The sequence below is a fragment of the Serinus canaria genome, chromosome 10 (assembly GCF_022539315.1).
Source record: "Serinus canaria isolate serCan28SL12 chromosome 10, serCan2020, whole genome shotgun sequence".
Taxonomy (NCBI): domain Eukaryota; kingdom Metazoa; phylum Chordata; class Aves; order Passeriformes; family Fringillidae; genus Serinus; species Serinus canaria.
The window spans coordinates 10,561,963-10,581,989 of record NC_066324.1 but is presented as its reverse complement, the minus strand read 5'-3'; positions in this window follow the sequence as shown (position 1 = coordinate 10,581,989).

Below are 20,027 nucleotides of genomic sequence, written 5' to 3'. Positions count from 1 at the left end.
GTTATTTGATCTACTAAAACATGAGCAATAAAATACAGATACTTAGATCTGTCTCAGATTTTTTTTAAGACTGTGTCTGGACAGACTGGCATTAATAATCCTGGATTTCTGTGGTGGTAAAGAGGAGTATTTATCCAGTCTCACAAGGTGGGTGTCTTTCTGTCTGTTTGTCCCCACCCCACCTGCTCATGAAGGGAAAAATAACTGTAAAGCAGAGGTGTGTGCAAAGCCTTTCAGTATTCAAAGAGGCTCAGTGAGAGCTTGAGATAAACCATTTAGAAAGAAACAAAGTGACAGGACAAGGGAAATGGCTTAAAACTGAGAGAGGGCAGGTTTAGATTACATAACAGGAATAAATTCCGTCCTGTGAGGGTGGTGAGGCACTGGAACAGGCTGCCCAGAGCTTGTGGGTGCCCTATCCCAGAAGTGTTCAAGGCCAGGCTGGATGGGGCTTTGAGCAGGTGGGAGGTGTCCCTGCCTATGGCAGGGGGTTGGAACTCGAGGACCAGGTTGCTTCCAAACCAAACCATCCTGTTTCTGTGATTTGTCCTGTGCTCTACAAACAAATGTGGCACTTAGTGCAGTGCAAGCCTTATGCTTTAAAGGTTCCCCTGGGATTCTTTTTACAGTGACAAAGGAATAAAATTATTACTGGAACTATGGTATGCAAGCACAACATGTTGATAATTTTATGTAGATCTCCAGTACCCTCATGTCCATTCAGAAAAATTGTTAAAGAAAAGCAGAGATGTTCACTTCTTGAAGGTCTTGACACAAGCAAGCAGGAGTTCTAACTTGCAGTTTTACAGTAAGTTGAAAGACATCCACAAAGACAAAGCCAGATCTTAAATGGGCAAATACATCTTAGCCACAGATTATAAAGCAGACACAGATGTACAAAACTATCAAGACAGGAAAACAAAAGTTTGGAAGAACAGTGAGAAAAGCTTTACATTTTTGCATAACAGGAAATCCACTGAACAAAAAAGAATTACAAATAACCACTAACATGTCTCATTTGCCTTAAAGAAATACAAAAGCTCCTAAAATGAGAAATAACATCATCATTGAAAAAGAACCACAAAATGAAGAATTTTATTTCAAAAAATGTCTTTGAACACAGCAGCTCAGTGCACAGAGAAGATGATGGAGTTGAAGACAAAGAACTGCTAAAATAGAACTGAAATGAAAGCCAAGATGAAATAACCTCCTCAAGTTCTGATGCTGGCAGACAAACACCATTCAATAAAAGTTTTCCAGCAATGACAATTATCCCATAGGGCTTCAAAACAATTTATATACTCACAAGAAGAAAACGTGCGAGAACAATGTTCCAGATTGCTGAAAATTAGCAAGAGGGGGAAGGAGGTACCAAGCACTTCCAAATCAGTTAACTTGAATTCTTAAAAAGATCTTAGAAAAGGCCTGAGTTTCCATATCTAGCCCAGGACTTTTTGAAACCCATAAGCATAGAAACTCTTTAGCTTCAAAATGAGAGTTTAGGAAAGAAAAGGGATTAAGTAATGTCCTGATTTAAACTGAATTATAATCTAACCTTGTAATTTGGGGTTTGGAGACACACTATCTGGAATCTGTGTGCTCCATGCAAATCTCCCACTGCATGCAGAAGTGACATGCACAAAACACACAATTCCATGGAAAGGTGCAGCAGCAAGCAGGCAGACAAGGGCCTGAAAGGCTGATCAACAGGAGGAACAAATGGAGAAGTCATAGGTGCAGGGTTCAGCTCAGGAGGAAACACCCTTGTGCCAGAAACAATGAGGAGCCCCTTTGACAGAATACTGAGGACAAAAGTATTTCTGCCTCTTAAAACCAGGAGTGATCTCAAACCCTTGCAGTGCTCTCCTGCTGTGCAGCAGTGTTGTCCCTGGAAAGAAGGAAGTGGACAGAATGGAACAGGACCAGTAACCAACAACACGAGGCTAAAGAAAAGCTACTAACATCAAAGAGTGCCAGATGATCTGACAGGAGCAAAATAAGAAAAGTATGACAAAGAAGATGAACACTTTCACCTCCTCCCCGATCCTGAAAGAATCCCAGGGTATCAGGCTAAGAGAGACAGAGGCAGAATCCAGCCCAGTTTGCCACTCTAGTGAGCAGAGTAGTGGAAAAGTCACATCTCAGAGCATGGTTGAGCCCTGTAGTCTGACAAGTCAGCAACAAGGTCTTTGTTGACAAGATTTGGGTACAATTTGGATCCCTGAATATCTGACAGAGAGAGGAAGGACTGCAAGATCACCACTTGTATCCCTTTTTTCCTTTACTATAACCACCAAGCTCAGTGGCGCTGCCATCAAAGCACCCTCAGAGGCCACACTTAAATGCACCCCAACATTTTCCAGATTGCTGGCTCTTTACCTGATAACACGATTTGTTTCATTCCAATTATGATTACTATGATTCCAATTGGATTTAAAGAAGGACCTACATGTCTGAAAGCTGACATTTTTCAAATAACATCATTTGATTTAATTAAAATACTGGCTCTTCCCACGAATTTCTCAATTGTGTTATATATGAGCACTAGATTCTCAAATCCCTGAGAAACTTAAACTTATCAAGATGGCCAGCATGTCAATGGGACTTAGTTTATAACTGCTATGACTTCACTCAACAATCCTTACATGCAATGCAAAAATAACAGCTCTGAGATTTATTTCTCGTCTTTTTACATTCCTTCACAGTAGACAAGTCCAGAAACCAAGAGAACAGACATGTGTTCAAAAGGGTTAACAAGACTTAATTAAGACTAATCAGGACAAGACAAATCCCGATTTTGATAAGCTTCTCATCCACAGCATTAACTTTCACTTCCAGTACGGTGATGGACTGTTTAACTAAAGGCACAATATACCCCAAAGAACCTTTTTTTTTACTTTTTGACAGCAATACTTGGATTAAAATTAGCACAGCATGATTTTTAAATCCCAAATTGAGTCTGCAGTGAAGGCAGTTAAAAAAGGGTGAGTTTTTTTTATACTCACAAACTGAGCAAACTTGATCTGGAAGTCATTAACAGATAATAAACATAACCTTCCCCCACTCACTCCCAAGATGCCATCTCTACAGTCACTTTTCAGCATACAGTTGTATTTTTACAATTTGTCATCCTACAGAGAAAAGCCTCACAGGCTTTCATTTTATCCGATTTCTCCCTTACTGGTAAGGAATCACTGCCTTCTTTTCAACAGGACTCAGTTCCTAACAAGGAAAAAGAAGTGGAATGAAAGAAGAAAAAATTGGTTTGCTTAGTGAAAACGTTACAAAGTTCTCTTTAGGATGACAAAAGCCATTCTGAAAAGAAAGTAAAAAATTAAAGCAGGTCAGCTTTAAAGTGAGCTGCAACAACTGCCTCACACAGACACCTCATTCACACAGCCCAGTATGGAACAGACTCAAGAGAACCAAAGGCAGCCACAAGTTCTCACAAGATCTTCCCTTACCAGAAAAAAAAAAAAAAACAACCTGTAAAAACAGTGTTAGAAATTTTAAACTACTCTTTCACAGGAACTATCTGCACCCTTCTGGCATCCCAAACCAAATGGCTTCTTTTGCATTACAGCCCTGTAAATGAAATTCTAATCTGGTTTTCTGCATCACAACTGGCCATAGTCTACTGTCAGACTAGGCTTGGAGATGTACCTTTTTTAACTCCTTACTTTCCCAACAGAAAAAGAATTAATCTGAAAACAGTAGCATCGAGGGGCTAATTAAATAACTTACACAAATAAAATTAAACAAGTGTTAAAGGTTCTATAGGTGAGAGCCTGTTTTACTACCTTAAGATCCACAATTTTGTCATCAAAAAAAGCTGAAGAGCTTATTCTCACTATGTAACAGTAACTTACCTTTTCTCCCTGTGTAAGGGACACAAAATTCGATGTGATGCAAACATTGCTGTAGGTGCCCAGTTTGTGGTGATTGGGAGTGGGGCTGGGCTGAGCCTCAACCCCAGTGGGCACAGCTGTGAGCAGCACTGCCAGCAATGAGCCATGGAGTGCCCAGGGGCACTGACCAACCACAAAGGGAACAGAGGGCACACAGGTGCAGTGCAGCAACATGAGGGGATGAAAGGTGTGGCTAAAGAACATGAAGGGGAGACACCTGAAGCCTTCTGAAGTGGTAGGGTGTTTCTCTGTATGGGCTGAAACCTTCTGAAATTGTATGATGGTACTCTGTGTATCATGGCCATCTCAACTTCATCATAGGCTGCAACACATCCTATCACCTGTTTCTCCTATTTGAAATTATTTACATTGTAGCTTCTATGAGTCCTGGAGAAACACTGATTTCTTAAAAGAAGTAAGAACTAGTGACCCAAGGAATATTAAAGGGAAAGATGTTCAGTACTGAAGTGAATAAGTGCAAGATAAGTAAACCACAAAGCATCAAACAGGGGCTGGGCATTCAAAATTTGATGTTCAAGAAGAGATCAGTGATAGGAGGAGGATATTTTGCAACATAACCAACACGTCATTCTAACACAGTTCTAATGCAAAAGAACAACTTGGTCAACCATCAGATGCCACTCAGTTCCTCTGAATCTTCTCAAAAAAGAAAAAAAAAGAAGAGAGAAAGATGGCTTTCAAAACAAGCCTACAGAGCCAAATCATGCAGGCTCTGAGTAAGAGTAGAACTAGATAATTTAAAAATCAATAAAATTTGCTATCAGTTCCTTCTTATTAAAATGTAGAATCTACAGATTAGTAAGTCTGCTTATCAGCAGATGAGAAGACATTAAAAATCAAAATTAACAAACTAACAATACGACTAAGTGTCATCTGACATCTTAATGCTGCATCTGCTTTACTTAAAACTTGACTTCTCTCAGCAGAACAAAAAACAAAACATATCTGGATTGTTTCCTGTTACAACAGAAGAATACGAGAATAGCTGTACTCGGTCAAACCAAAGGTACACAGAGCGCAAGATCCAATTTCCAGCTCTGACCAACATCGGATGCCTCAGGAAGACTGAGAACATGGCAAGCACACACTGATATTTCCACAGAAATTTCTCATGGCCACAAGCATTTTGTGGCTCAGGAACCAGAGGTAGTGACTCTATTTGACAGCTCTGTACAAGTTTCTTCAAACTACTTCAGTAATCCTTGGAACTTTTTAAAATTTAACATCTACAGTGTCCTTTGGTGCCTAATAATATTGCATAAAGAGCCATTTTTCTTTTGTTTTAGTTTAATCCGATATTTTGGTAGTCTTGCTTGTTTGAAAATTAGGGAATAATCAGAGGACTTCTTGTAACATCTAAGAACTTGCTAAAGACAGCTTAAGACTTTTGTATATTAATATGTCTTTCAAATAAAAGCTTGCTGTTCTCTCATTACACACTCCTTTTCCTGATTCTGCTCATTTACTACTCCCAAACTACTAGAGAATAATTCCATTTTCTGGAGTCAATATTTCTGAGTTCTTATACTATAAACAAAACTTTTAATAGCACTTTTATCAAATATTTTGATGTTAGACGATACTTTTCTGAGAGACGATTTTACATCTTTTAGCCAGACAAAAATCACCCATTCCAGACAGGTCAGTGTGTTACCTGGCATTCAAGTACATTCAATCCACAATAACCCAATACCATTAGAGTGTTTTGTGCAAGCCAGCTACTGCAGTTTAAAACCTTCCTGCTGCTACCACTGCTGCCCAGACTTCTGCCTCTACAGACCCAATATTGTTGCTATCCACAGAAGGATTTATTCTCCCTTCAATTACTTTGTTTCTTTGAAGCCAATTTTTACTGTACAACACATAATAAGTAAAAAAACCACCTGGAGTTCAGTGATCACCTTGATCCTTGGAAAAAGAAATTCTGCCTCCCAGCAAGTATGGGAAATCTTTCAGACCAGGCTGCTTTAGGTATGCTTCATCTCAGTGGCACAGCTACTGCACTGCCCTCAATTCCAGAGTGGTTTCAGGAACAGTATTCTTTAAGTCTGAAGTCTTCAGAAAGCACAGCAAATTATCTACTGCATATAAGTAAAACAAACTCCTTATTTCATGATCAAATGTCTAAGCAGACACACATTAGTGGCTGCTGGTATTTTCATTCCACCAGAAATATCAGCAATAACTAGAGGCTATCATCAAAAACTTTGAATTGGCTGCTATCTGTGAACAAGCAATTGGGAGTTCTTGTGCTTTCAACATTGTTACTTATATATCACCCTTAGGGTTATCTCCCACACACAACTGGGAAATAGTGCGGTAACTTGACCTACAGCAATGTGACCTAACAAAATATGGCAGTAAGAGTAAAAACTTGAAACAAGTCTGATGCTATTAACTCAGACAGCGTCTTTGTTGACACCTTACCCATATCTTATCTCACCAATATCCTCATGTGTAGTGGGAAGGAATGAAATGTGCTCCTATCTGAATGACCTGAAAGTGTCTTGAGTGATGTTCAGTCTAGATCAGCTGCAGAGAAGACGTGCAGGCCACCCAGACAGACCAGACCTTGTGACTGCCCTCCAGAAGATTTTGCCTCCTTTGCAGTGCAGGGTAATAACTGGATCAGAGTGTGGCTTTAACATCTGCTGCTGGTTGTTACCTCTGACTGGCCTTTGTAGCTTCAATCTGAGATACATTTTGAACGTTATTCATTTCCATGACCTAGAGTCAAAGTCTGATAGAGAAAGTGATCTGGTTGTGTTATCTTCCAGTATTTAATATCAGTTCTGGATAGAAACAGCTGGAAATAATATCACTTTTGCTGTAATAAATTTTCAGAGGAATTTGTTGAAAATATCTCATATGTATAAAGTGCTGATTTCAAAAACAGACTTATAAACTGAAGGTGGAGAGGAAAAGCCACATGAGCAAACTGCTCGAGATGAGTACCTGATCCTGTTGTACAGGACATATTCAAAAGTAAACTCATACCTCAGAAAGTCATATGGAAGTCTAGGTACAATTTCACCCCAAATTCTGAACCAAAATTTTCTAATTAAATTGAAGCTGAGTCAGATTATCTCATACTTACTATTTATTTATCTTTAAGCTGTGGATGGGTTCTGCAATATCTCTTCATGTGCAGCTGTCATTGATTTCAGTAGATGCTTAGCATGCAGAAACTTAGAATGAACTCTGAGTCTGGTCTAGTATCATGCACAAATTGTACTATATAAGCTTTTACTCTGTTGGGATTTTTCCAACTTAAATGAAAGCATTTAACTCTTAAAAATGTTTTTGATTTAAAAACCAGAGTACCTAAGCTGTCATTAGTTATTGCAGCATGCCATGAAATAACCACAAATGAAAGTAAGAAATGAGGAATTATTAGCAACTGAAAGTGAGGCTTTATTTATAATTACCTAGTCAAAAAAGTATGACAATTTTGATGGGTCAAGTTCCCCTGCTCCTTTGATGAGATGAGGCAAATGAGCATTGCATGCCTATCTAGGAAATTCCACCAGCACTGTGTGCACTTCAGAGATTACACGGTGGATGAATGCTTCCAGAACCTCTCCAAACAGCACTTGCATGCTGGCAGGAAAAAAAAGTCTCTCTTTGTTTTCAGCTTGGGAGGTACTAACAAAATATTTCAACCATCTAGAGCAGTAATTTTAGGGTACAAAAATGGGCTAAGTCCAAATAAAGAATTTAGAAAAAAAATTTGCTCTCTTATAGGCCATGAAGTAATCCATACAAAGTGCTTTGCATATTTTTGCATGAAAGAAGAATAAAAGGAGTAGAAGATATATGTGTTGTCTATTTCTTTTTGATTAAATACTGCATGTAACCCTCTGACTAACAGCAGGAACAGTACTGGCAAGAGAAAGCTGATGAATTTTTAACATGGTGGCAAAATTTTTTGCATGGGAGTCTTGTAAAGTGGGGAGTGCTATCTTGGTCATTCAGATATGCATACATAAAAAAACCACACCTCAAAAAACAGGTACAGAAATTCTGTTCCCCATTACTGCCACTCAGATTTCAAGAGACTTTTGAGTGAAAGAGCAACTTCCAAGAGGCTTTAGTAATTCAGCTTGCTTCCATTTTTTCATTAAATTATGAAACACTCCAAGGCCTTTCTATTCTCTGAGGCTATTTGGGGCTTAGAAAAAGGAAGGAGCTAAAATTCTGTTTCTAATTATTACAGTAATTTTGAATGAACAACTATCAGGTGATGAGAACCTGGTAACACTTTAATACATTCTCTGATTTTTGAAGATGGAAGCAGAAAAGAACTGGTGCAGTAGCTGGAACTCAAATCTTTCTGAGATCAACTTCTCTTAGAGCAAATACCTAAAACTACTTAATGTTTCTTTCCTGAAAGTGCCAACATATAACACCAGATTTTCCACATTGCTGTATTTCTTGCACAGTAATGGGAAGTCTGCTTTTTTTCTCCCTGTCTGCTTGAAAGCCAGAAGATAATTTATAGTTATTAATCCTTCATTAATAATTATTGCCACTAATAGAGCAATCTGAGTCCTTTTAGAAGATCACCACCAGAAAAGCAGCTTATTACAGATATGCTCTCTTAGGAAGCATCCAAGTTGAACACATTTTAAATCATACTTGAATATATTATTTTGAGGGTCTGACACTTTAGCTCACACAGAATTGTTTTCTGGATAGACTTAACATCTGAGCAAAGAGAGCATGTACTTCTGTAGATATATTACTGGCTCCCATTCTTAAATCTAGTATGAGGTGTCAAATAAAGTATGGATTGTACTTGTCTTCAGTGTCAAGGTAAAAGGAAAACATTGTAATAAAGTTAATCAGCAAAGATTTACATCCCTGCAAATGATAGTATCTTCAGCAGTGACAATTAGCAACTTCATTAGTGCAGTCATGCAGCTATTGCTGCTTCTAAGTGGAGGGGAAAGTTAGAACTGCAGTACTCCCCAAGATAGATAATAAAGCACAGAGTCTCCTCTTTTTTATGTAAATCTGTATCTTGCTTTTGGTCACCTGAAATGCAGAAAGCAGATTTTGGTTAACAGAAATCACTGTCTTTCATGAGGGTTATGAATAGAATGTAATTTCAGCTTTGCTCCTCATCTCTAGTACTGCTCACTAAACTGTACCATCAATTTACAGATTAGAACATCCAAATTCCCAAAACCTTTTAGTCTAAGATTGCAGTAACATCAGAGGAAGGAAAGAAGAAAGAATCATTAACTTTTTTCCTTTAAAATGAATCATGACTAGGAAAGCATGATGCTATTCCAGACTCTGAATACACTGGTTGCTGTTGCCCAGAGGCACCAGAAATCCATCTCCATTTAAAAAGCAGCTTCCTCGCCACACACACAAATGTATTCTCAGAATAGCAGAAAGCTGGAACAGGTGCAGAGGGCAGGGAATTGCATGTGTACACTGGCATGTGGCAGAGGATTGGGCCAGAGTCCAGCTCTGGGACACCAGGCACTCTTGTACAACTTGAAACTTTATCTCCAAATGTTTCATTTAAACATTTATCTGTTTGCAATCAAAAATAACAATTAAAAAGAAAGTCCAAGTTAAACTCCTATAAATGGATTATTTCTTCAAGAAGATGCCAGAAAAATTTATAGTATCAAGGAATACAGCTGACTGAATCCATACCAGCCCTAATTTCATTGTCACTCTTGTGAATAGAGTAAAACAGCCATAAAAAATTAAATAAGAAAGCTGCATTACACAGCCTTTAAATGGTGAGGAAATGCAAAACTAACATTTTAATTTAGGTTACAAAAGATTTCCCTTATTATGAAATATGGACTAAATATACAATGAATTCTGAATTACCATGAATTTCCTTGGACTAAGTATGAAAACAACAGTGATTTTAGAAAGTCATTCTGTGATAGTGTTTAATTTTAAAACAAATCTGGCGTATTCCAAGAGTAGTTAATCAAAAGGGATTGATTTCTAACAGCTGTTATTGTTTGAAAAGTTAATATCTAGGAATTTTGTATTGGTTTTAAAAGGCATCTGTTTCTAGAACGTGTAAAACTTTGATAAAGCAGAGATAATTTATCTGCTTCTATTTTGTTCAATAAAGCTGCTCTTAATATTCTTATCTTATAATATTGGATGTTAAATAGAGTGACTTTATCACATCATCAGTTCTTAAGGAAAATCATTGAAGTCAGGTGGGTTTTCTGTTTCTGAATAGAGGAATCAGTATTATGCCACTGATTTATAAATAGATTGCCCTTTAAAAAAATTAGAAATTTTGCTTTATAAACTATCCCTAAATTTATATTTCATGGTATCTACTTGGAGAAAGTGAGTACACACCAAGTACTTCTTTTATGTTTTCTACTTATCATACAACTTATTTACTCATCTATTCAGCAAAACTCCAAATTGGCACCACGCACAGAGGAAAAACAATTTTAGGAAACCAAACACTTCTTGAGCCAAAGGAAAAATTGAACTGGCTTCCGTAAACAAGACAGTAGCATCTTTCAAAATAGGTGAAGCGAATTATTTTCATGGGGAGAAAAGGAGGGGAAGTATTCTGAAAAAAATTGGCAAAAGGAACATCTGCTATGACAATGAAGTCAAGAAGAGAATTGTGAAAAACTACATGCTTGAGCTGCAACCAGCTGACCAATATATTGGGGATGAGGTGGGACATAAAAGTAGTTCTTAAAGTTGCAGAAGTCCCATGACTTCATGAGCTTTCTGAGCCTTTATCCCATTCTAGAAATGTGTTCTATTTAACAGTTCATATGCTGTTATAAGTATGTGTACATAGAAAATTGAACAGATATCTTCTTCTGTAAATAGTACCACAAGAAAAGGAAAAATATGATGACAAGAGGGGAAAACCAGAAAGCAAAATGCACACTTGAGATACAGCCCGAGCAACTGATCTCATTCTAAAACCTCCTGCAGTGAGGCACTTAACTCCAAGATCTATGGCTACATCACTTCAAGCCATGGAAAATGTACATCTCCTCCCTGTATCTCACTTTCCCCAGCCTTGATATCAAGTTACAAGGACCTTCTCTGTAATTTTTTCAGAATGCCTGCTGCTTGCATATGCCTCTTGGTATGCAGTCAGGAAACTCTTTTTTTCTGAAGAAAACCACTAAATATCAGAAATCATATATCTACATATAGGAAGCTTTATTTCCCTTTCATTATTTACAGTTATTCCTCAAGTATCCTGAAAGCAACCTTCGTTATTGAGAAACGTTGCTGAAGAGCCAAGGTAGAAGCAGGTGTATATCAACAAGACAGTTTCAATAAATATTTGGAAGGCTGAATGAAATTTTTAGATAGCTCTGATAACAGAGGATTCTTTCCCAACAAATAGAAGTATGTTCTCCCCACCTCTCAAAGCTATTTTTGAAGGACAGCCTCTTCAGTTTATTCTGCTATCTTGTGGAATTCTAGTCTGGAGATGGCTTCAGAATGATACACTTTAAAGTGCCAGTGCCATTACCAACGTGACTGAGAGCCACACTTCAACAAACACCTTGTCAGCAAAAGTTTTGGGGGTAGCTGCTTTGCTGGAGCATTCCTGTGGAAATCGCAGAGACACTAAGTTTCACTTTCACATAATTGCTAAACATGCATTAGTTAGAGAAACAGTAGAAGTCCGTCCTCTTTGTTGCTGGCTTAAACCAAGTCAGGAAATAAAGAAAACAAGTCCTACCACTTGAAGGCAGTCTGGCAACCCATCTCAGTTTATCTGCTAGCACACAGCTTTGTGATAAAACAACCACTGTCGCTTTCTGGTGGTCTTACCATATATACTGAGTATTGAATCAACTAACCAAGTGAAGAACAAGAGCAAGACCTCCAACTCTGTCACCTCTAGAGGCAGAACTATGTCAAATAAAACGCAAAAGTAAAGAGATCTAAACCAGCACTGGGGCTGTTTTACCCAATCTCTTTGTCAAGAGATGGCTTCAGTTTGCACAACTGTCAGTTTTGCACCTTCTGTAAGTACTGAAATGCTCAGACACTTCAGGAATTGCTGACAGTTCAAAGGGTTCACCTACGTGGATGTCAGATATTCTCTGTCATGAGGACCCAGGGTGAGTTTAATCTACAAAGAGATCAGTTGGCCAACATCATTAACACACTTCTACAAACAGTGGATAAAACAGTTTTAAATTACCAGAAGTTGCATCATTACGGATTATTATTTTAGCATTGTTAGCCTTCTATAATATGATGTTGCTCCCACTGGAATACTGATTAAAATAGGAACCAGATGTGCTTTTCATGACCAGACTGAAAAAGATAAACAACCAGAAAATCAATTCAAATAAAAAGGATGCCCTGGGGGTGTTTCTCGAAACTGAAGAGGGAGAGTGTAAGTATCTTTTAGAAGGGTGGGGTAGGAACTGAAAAACAGTCAAACCCAGGAATCTCCTCTTTCACAAAAAAAAAAATCCCTATGAAACATGAAGCAATCTAGTTCTTTAGACACCTATTTTGATTATACTCCAATGCACCATTATCTTAAAACTGGGTGTACTAGCCAACACTAAAACAAAGAAAAATCTCTATTTTCAGTTTTACTCATAAATCCACAAGAAATAAAGCTCACAGGAAAAAGACTAATTTACATTTAGACCTCAGCATTTTACAGGAATACCACTTTGGTTTACTGGACTGTAAGTAAGATAAATTTTTTGGAACCTACATATCAATCTTCAACTCCAGAGAGGCATGGAAATCTTTGTGCCAATCCTGATGGGAGCTCCTTTTCTGCTAAATGCAGGCCAGTATCCGAAATCTTGAAGATTAAGTATGACTTAATGGCACTGTTTTGCAGAGTAGACCATCTGTTTCCTTACACGGAATAGAAAAGAACAAAATTTCAAGTCACAAAGGAACAGGGATCACAAACCACAAAGGAAAATAAAGGACCACTCCTCAACATCACAGATTCTACTGCAGATTATGCGGCCCTAATGAAGCCATATTTTTTCCCTTGAACCTTTACATCTAGGCCAGGAACCAGAGACCAGTGAAGAGGGTGGCAATTTAATTTGGCAAGCATGGAGAAGAAGGGATTTCTTCATTGGGTAGCTAAAAAAATGATTTCAAAAATAGGTTTTAAAAAAATTCTCTCTCACATTTTCAAAAGAACTAGAAGAGAGACTGGGTTAGCCCTGGGTCAGCACCAACTCTAATGAGCACTGTCCCAGTAGTGCCAGGTCATTTTGCTGCACCGGAGTGTCACAATGGGAAAAGCACAAGCCACACAATCAGGCCTGCAAAAATTGAAACAGCACATGACATAAAGGTGGAAGGGATAATTTAGAAATAACTTATCTCTTTTAGCTATTAACATCTTTTATTTTAGGTGAACAAAGCATCATCACCATGCTGTACAGCAATCATTCCATCCCTAGAAGTCCTTCACTGGAGGTTACCAAAGCCAAAAAACTTTGAAATGAAAGATTTCATACACTTCAGTCTAATAGATATTTGATTTGCCAAATTATGTTATTTCTCTTAGATATATTTTGAAAAAGCAACAGACAGAAGAAGAGAGGATTTGTATGAGAAATTCCTTGATCTCTTTCTCTATCTCCTTCAAGTGACTTCCAAGGTTCCCCTATGTCCTAGCTCCCATTTCTTCTGACATACTGCATACATTAGGACCTCCTTGCTTTCCTCTGTTCTGTCTTGTATCTCTCCCCCTCTTCCTGAGAGTTCACCAATTTTTGCCCATTATTTCTTCTCTTCCACTTTAATTTTTAATGCTCCCAATTTTCCTCTTGCCATGGCTGGTTCTCCATTCTCTTCCACATGCCAGCACCTGCTTGTACATTAACAGCCCTTTGGGATACTTCAGGAAACCCATCACTGCCTTCATGCAGAGGTTTACAGAGTTTGTGTACTCAGACAATAAGCTTCCTGAGAAGCAGCACTAGTGAATGTTGAAAAACTGGTAAAGGAACAAAGTTCCCTTTTCTGAGACATCCCCTGCTACATTTGAGATGCTGGTGCCAACTGTGCAAATCAGCAATTGCAATTATCAATTATTCCAATATCAGAAGAAAATTAAGATCATAAAGTCAAACACAGAATTTTGGAAACACCAGAATCAACATTTTTCATGAACTCTTACATCAACTCACGTGTACACAGCTGATCCTTCTTTGCATTAGTACATGTTTTTCCACATCTGTATAATGTGAGTCTCCTATATCTTTTTTTTTTGAAGTAATGGCTATCAAAATCATGTTGGTATTGGGTATTATTGATAAAACCTCACAATCCTCACAGAAGAGTCAGAATTGTAACAAGACCCTAAATTTCAGGACACTTTGAGAAAGCTGTCTTTTCCTCCACAGTTTTCTCATTGATAAAAGATATAAAAAGGGTCAGTCACCATTAGGAATAATGAGGAAGGGCACAGCATACTTACTTGAGGAAAAAAACTGAATGTGTAATTTAAGATTATAGAACACATGTTCAATTTGATAACCCATTCATCAGAGACTTTTTAGAGACCAAGAATTCATACTAGGCACTGCCAACTTATTGTTCATGTCTAACAATGCTATGAAACAAACAAACAAACAATGGCATGCTCTTCAGAGAGGAATTTTATTGAAATGTGGTTGACTAGCAAAAAGCTGCATGTCAAATTTTTTTTTAAATAGCTTTTCAGTAACTTCCCTTTAATATTTTCATCTTCTTATTCTGGGGCTTTCAGTCAACTGGATTAAAAAACCCACAAAAACTTGTTCAGTTGATTGCAGTGTCAAGGGACTACCACACTTTGTACCTCAGCATGGTAGAGTTTAGAACAGTAACTTCAGCACTGGAGCCAATACACATAGTCAGCGTGAGAAAAGCTTTCACAAAGCCATGTCAATACAAGTTTTCTACTCCAGAAAAGGCCTCTGTTGCAATAACCTGCTGTCAAGCACAAGAGAGATAACAGAGATACAAGAGGTACACTAACTAGACAGATGCTGCACTCAACCCAATATCTCAAAAGGCTGATAAATGGAATTTACCACTACACTAGACAAACTCCAATCAGACAATCAAGTTTTCCCTCCTCTTTTATAGGTGAGGAAGAATACACAGATTCTTCAGTCACAGCTCTTTATCCCACTCTTCCTATCACCTCCCAAATGTTCTGCATTCCAGCTGCACAGAACAGTAATATTTAGGTTTGCGGAGAATACTTTAGTTGCAATGGACAGTCTTTGTCAATGGTATGAAAAACTAGCAACTGGCATTACTGTTAAAAGGGCAGAAATTATTTTAGTAATGTGATAGTTATGACAAGCAAAGTAAAGCAGGAGCTGGGAGGCAGATCAGAACAGGATCAACTCCGATAACAATCTGATTCAACGCCTGACCCTCATCAGTTGTTGACAAAATTCAATCCTTGCTGATGCCACAAGCCAGGTAAATAATCATCTAACAGAGCAACAGCTGCACTGGCAGGCATTTCAACTCTTGCAAGCACAACTATTCCCAGAAAGAAGGGATCTCTCTTGCAATCTACAGAACTATATGTACAGAGGAGCAGGATGGTTCATATTGCAAATAAATAAGCAGCACTATATGGTACCATCAGTTCAGGCATCTTTAAATTACAGCCAGTTTGTAATCAAGTGTCCCTCTTTGCCTAACTCTCTCGAGGGAGCTCTGAAAGAAAGAGCAGAGCTTTGACATAGCCTCAATTTGCCTTTTGAATGCAAAGGTAGTTTGACACTTTCTTTTCTTCCTTTTATAATTAGAAAAACTGGCTCACCAGTCCATGGCCACACCAGATGCCTAAGGAATGACGCTGACATGCACATTCTAACCCTGCACTTGATATGCTGAACTGCACTCAGATCCTGGCACTTCACATCCTTCTTTCACACCCTTAGCAAATTATGAAATGACTATTCTGGCCTGAATTTACATAGGAATTAGTAGGATATCATGGACTTCATTATCAGTAAGTGAGGGAATGGAAAAAGTGAGGGAATGTGGTGGAGTTCACTCTGTAAGCCAATTCCTAACACAGATTCCCTAGGAACGACACCCTTTTATTAGATTCCCTCAGTTTAAGCAAATGCTTATCTACCACTCAAATGGCAAACAGCTGGAAAACCTTACATTTTTGGGACTACGTGGTGTCACTGTCCCTGACAGATGAGTAATAAATTAGGCAATCATTACAGAGAATTGCTCTTACTCTGAGTCAACTGCTGAGTTTTGAACTTTACAAGGACCACAGCTTTACAGAGGAATAGAGCAGTTTCCCTGAAGGTTATTTTAGAACACATGTAACTATAGCCCATATAATTAGCTGAAAGTCAGGAAAGGTCTTACACCAGCTTTTTCCCAACATAAGATAATAAATACACAGTAGTAATCCAGTAGCACTTCTGCCATACACAGTCCCACCATTAGTTATTTTGTATTTGTTGCATTGATTGTACCAACCTACTTTATTGCCTTGTACAGAGAAAGCCACTGAAAAAATGTCAAGGTAAATCTCAACACCTGTAAATAACAGAGAATTATAAAGCATGAATTTACATTAAACCTTGGGTGAAATCCTGGACTCACTGAATTATAGACAGATGCCAAGAGCTTACTTTGATAAACACTGGTTTGGTTGAGCGTGTGAGTATGTACCATGATACAGACTAAGTTTTATCATTATTGTTCTCTTCACGATTTTCCCCCCTGAAAAATGCATGAGATGGATAGCAAGAATTTGTGCCTTTTGAGTATTTTATTTTACAGCATTAGGAATGTTTCAGTGTGTGGTGTGTATATATGTGAGCCCAGGTTTTTAGAAATGAATCACAGGAGCATTTTAACACCTACAGTATGCAACAGAGGCAGCAGATATTGGATGTGTCACACCTATTTAATTGGAGACAGCTGTAGGAGGTGATTAAGCACACAGATTCCACAAATCCAGCTCTTAAAGCTGGTTCTTATCCAACCAGCTTTAAGCTTATTTAAGCTTTAAATACCATCTATGTATCTAAAAAGATGCTACAAGTTATTTATTTTGCAAAAAGAATATACTTAAAGTCAGGCAGAAGAAATCACTGAATGGTTAAGTATTCTTAAGGTTTTTTAAGTATTCTGGTAAAAAAAAATTACTACAAATGTATGGATCACTCAAGAAAGAGAAGAGAGACCTTTGAACATCATACCTGGTAATAAACAAGTTGACCCAAATGGGTCTCCTCAGTATTTTCTCATACCAGTTCTCTATTTTTTATATCTCCACCAAAAATGAACTTTTACAACTCTGTATCAAGATCTGAGGTTATGATAAATATAGCCTGAGTGTCCTCAGGTCATCACAAGTAGAATCTCCTGAGGTTGAGGGTTATTGAGCTATGAATAACAAGAAGATCTAACATAACCATTCCATTCAGAAAGGAAGGACTCATCTGGCTGTTGTTGCATTCTGTTTTTATTCTATTTCCTTCAAAAGTCAGCATTGTGATACTCCATTGTCCAAGTGAAAAGAGTCTGGATGGATTTGCCTTTAAGTTGACTATTAACTGAGCTAAGGTATTCCCAGCCTTTGTTTTCCCTTAAATAAGCTATATTAAACAAATTTGCTGTAACTAATTAAAAGAAAAGGAAGTAGTTATGCAGTAGTCAAACTATTTGATAGTTTGAGCAGGGTTTTTTTTCCAAGTATCTGCCGCATCCCATTCAATTCTTCCTGTAAATTTAAATCAGCTCAATATGATCTGGATGAATAGGAAGAAACAGAAAAAGGAATGATGTTGAAGAGATCTGTTGTGAAAATTGCTAGGAAAAAATAGCTGTTGTCTTTTCAATATGATTTTAATAACCCATACCAGTTACCAAAACCAAAAAGACATTCCTATAGTCAGGGAGACAAAGGATTCATAGTTACAGTTTTTAATCTCAGCCTTACATCCTGAAAAGATAAATCCAAACTGAAGTGCAATATTCCCTGTCTCTCTTGTTTTTACTGCCTCGTTACATGAGTTTATTTTCCACACATGTTGCTGTGTTTCTCGGATACCACAATGCTGACCAAAGATTTGCTCCAACTGTAGCACTTTCCTTGTATCTTTTGCACGTAGTAACAGTCAGCCTTGATCTGATGATGATTTCTGAGGTCTGGAAGCTGTGGATAAGGATTTAACCACAAGCATATTTAGCACCTTCACTTCTATGGCATTTTTTCCCTGGGACCCTCCAATCCCAGTTTAGCTGTTGCTGCAGGGCATTAAAACCCAAGATCTTTGGTTTAAAGTTAGGTCAAAGATTTTTATCTTCCTACTGTCCTAAACTCTGGAAATTCTGGAAGATGTTCTAAAGCAAATCTGAAATGGATCAGGAAACAAGGAGGAAGAGAATGATAAGTTTCTTAGCAGTGATGTGTTGCCCCAAGGGCAAAATGGACAAAAGGAGGTTTTTTAGTCACATTCATGACCCAGTGCCACAGATGGGCAGTAAATTTACAGCAGGCCAGGCTGGAGATGAAGAAAGCATGGGTGCTTGTGGTCATGTTTTCATCTGAAAGAGCAAAAAGTAATTTCCTATGTAAGGGAAATAAAAAGGGAATAACCTTTATTGAGCTCTATTTTAACTGGAGACCAATGCACAATCTTTACAACCAGAAGCAAAGTGCTTGCAATTTATTTCAACTTTTCGTTTTCAGTATGTGCACTGTAACAATGCTGTGGAAGACTCTTATCAGCAGGAAGAAGGAAGCAGCAATGCATGCATTAAGTATTAAAGGATGGCTTACAGCATGTGCTTATTACACATTTCCATGTTTCCTGTGGTCCTGAAACCTGAACACATCACCAAAGAAACAGAAAATCACAAGCATTTTAGGTGGAAAATTTTTATATATTATTAAAGATTTGCTTGGAATTGTAATGCAAAGACCTAGGCATGCACTTTGTTAAACAGATAAGAGAACCAAATTCAATCAGGATAAATCTTCTCTAAACCTAAACCAATTCAACTTGAGACATATATTAGTTATGCTTGATTTATCTGATGCATGTTGGGCCATTCAGAGGCTTGGCAACACATGCAGAGAAGCCTGATGTACACATGCACAGCAAGAAGGCATCCCTCCATTAAAAGATACAGAACTGGACCTGTTGTATAGCAAGACATAAAAATGTGTAATTAAGAAAACTGCAGCTAAAGCACAGTGGAAAGATATTATTCTATAATTACAAAATACAAGGATAACCTTGTATTTTGAATGCTAGCAGCAATAATTAAAGAGTAACTGCATTGTTCACCAACTAAAATTAGAGCTAGTGTCTTATTTAAGCCACTTTTAATTTATTCTTAACTATAAAAGTTTCCAGAGATCTGACGTGAGGTGCCACTTAAGAAAACTCAGCTTACAGCAAGTGATTTATTTTTTCAGAGCCAACAGAAATACATGCCTCTGCCTGGACCACGAATAGCTCCAGCTTTCTGGAACAGAAACCTCAGGTATGTATGTTTTCTCCTGGTACTAACTGTCAGAAACAATAAGTTTGCAAGAAAAAAGAAAAATTAAAGCCAGTAAGGATCTGAAAGTGCAGGTTGCTTTTGGACATAAAAGACCCAGAATATTTACAAAAACATTTCTACTTGCATCCTATTTTGCTGAGTAAAACACAGATTACCTTTTATCCTTGATTGCTTTCTTAATAATACACAAGAGATAAGCCTTTTGAATACCACAAATTTTTTTCATTGCTATCATTCTGAATTCAGACTGTGGAATGGGTCAGAGAACATGCTGATATAAATCCAGCAAATGTACTGCAAAAGTCACAACTGGAATAAGTCACTTCAGTCCCCACTCCTTGTCAAAACGGTGGCATGGGTTGACAAGACAGAAGTCAAACTGGAGATAGTTGTGAAACCAGTTTACAAGAGTTAACTAGTGACAGCCACTTCTTTGTGCATCAGCTGTAGGTGTGCACCCTTTGAAAGCCCTCAGCAGCACATCTTTCAGATCAAAAAGGTACATATACTGAGTGTCTTGCTAAAGTAGGAAAATGAGCTACAGAACACAGCCCAGTATGATGAAAT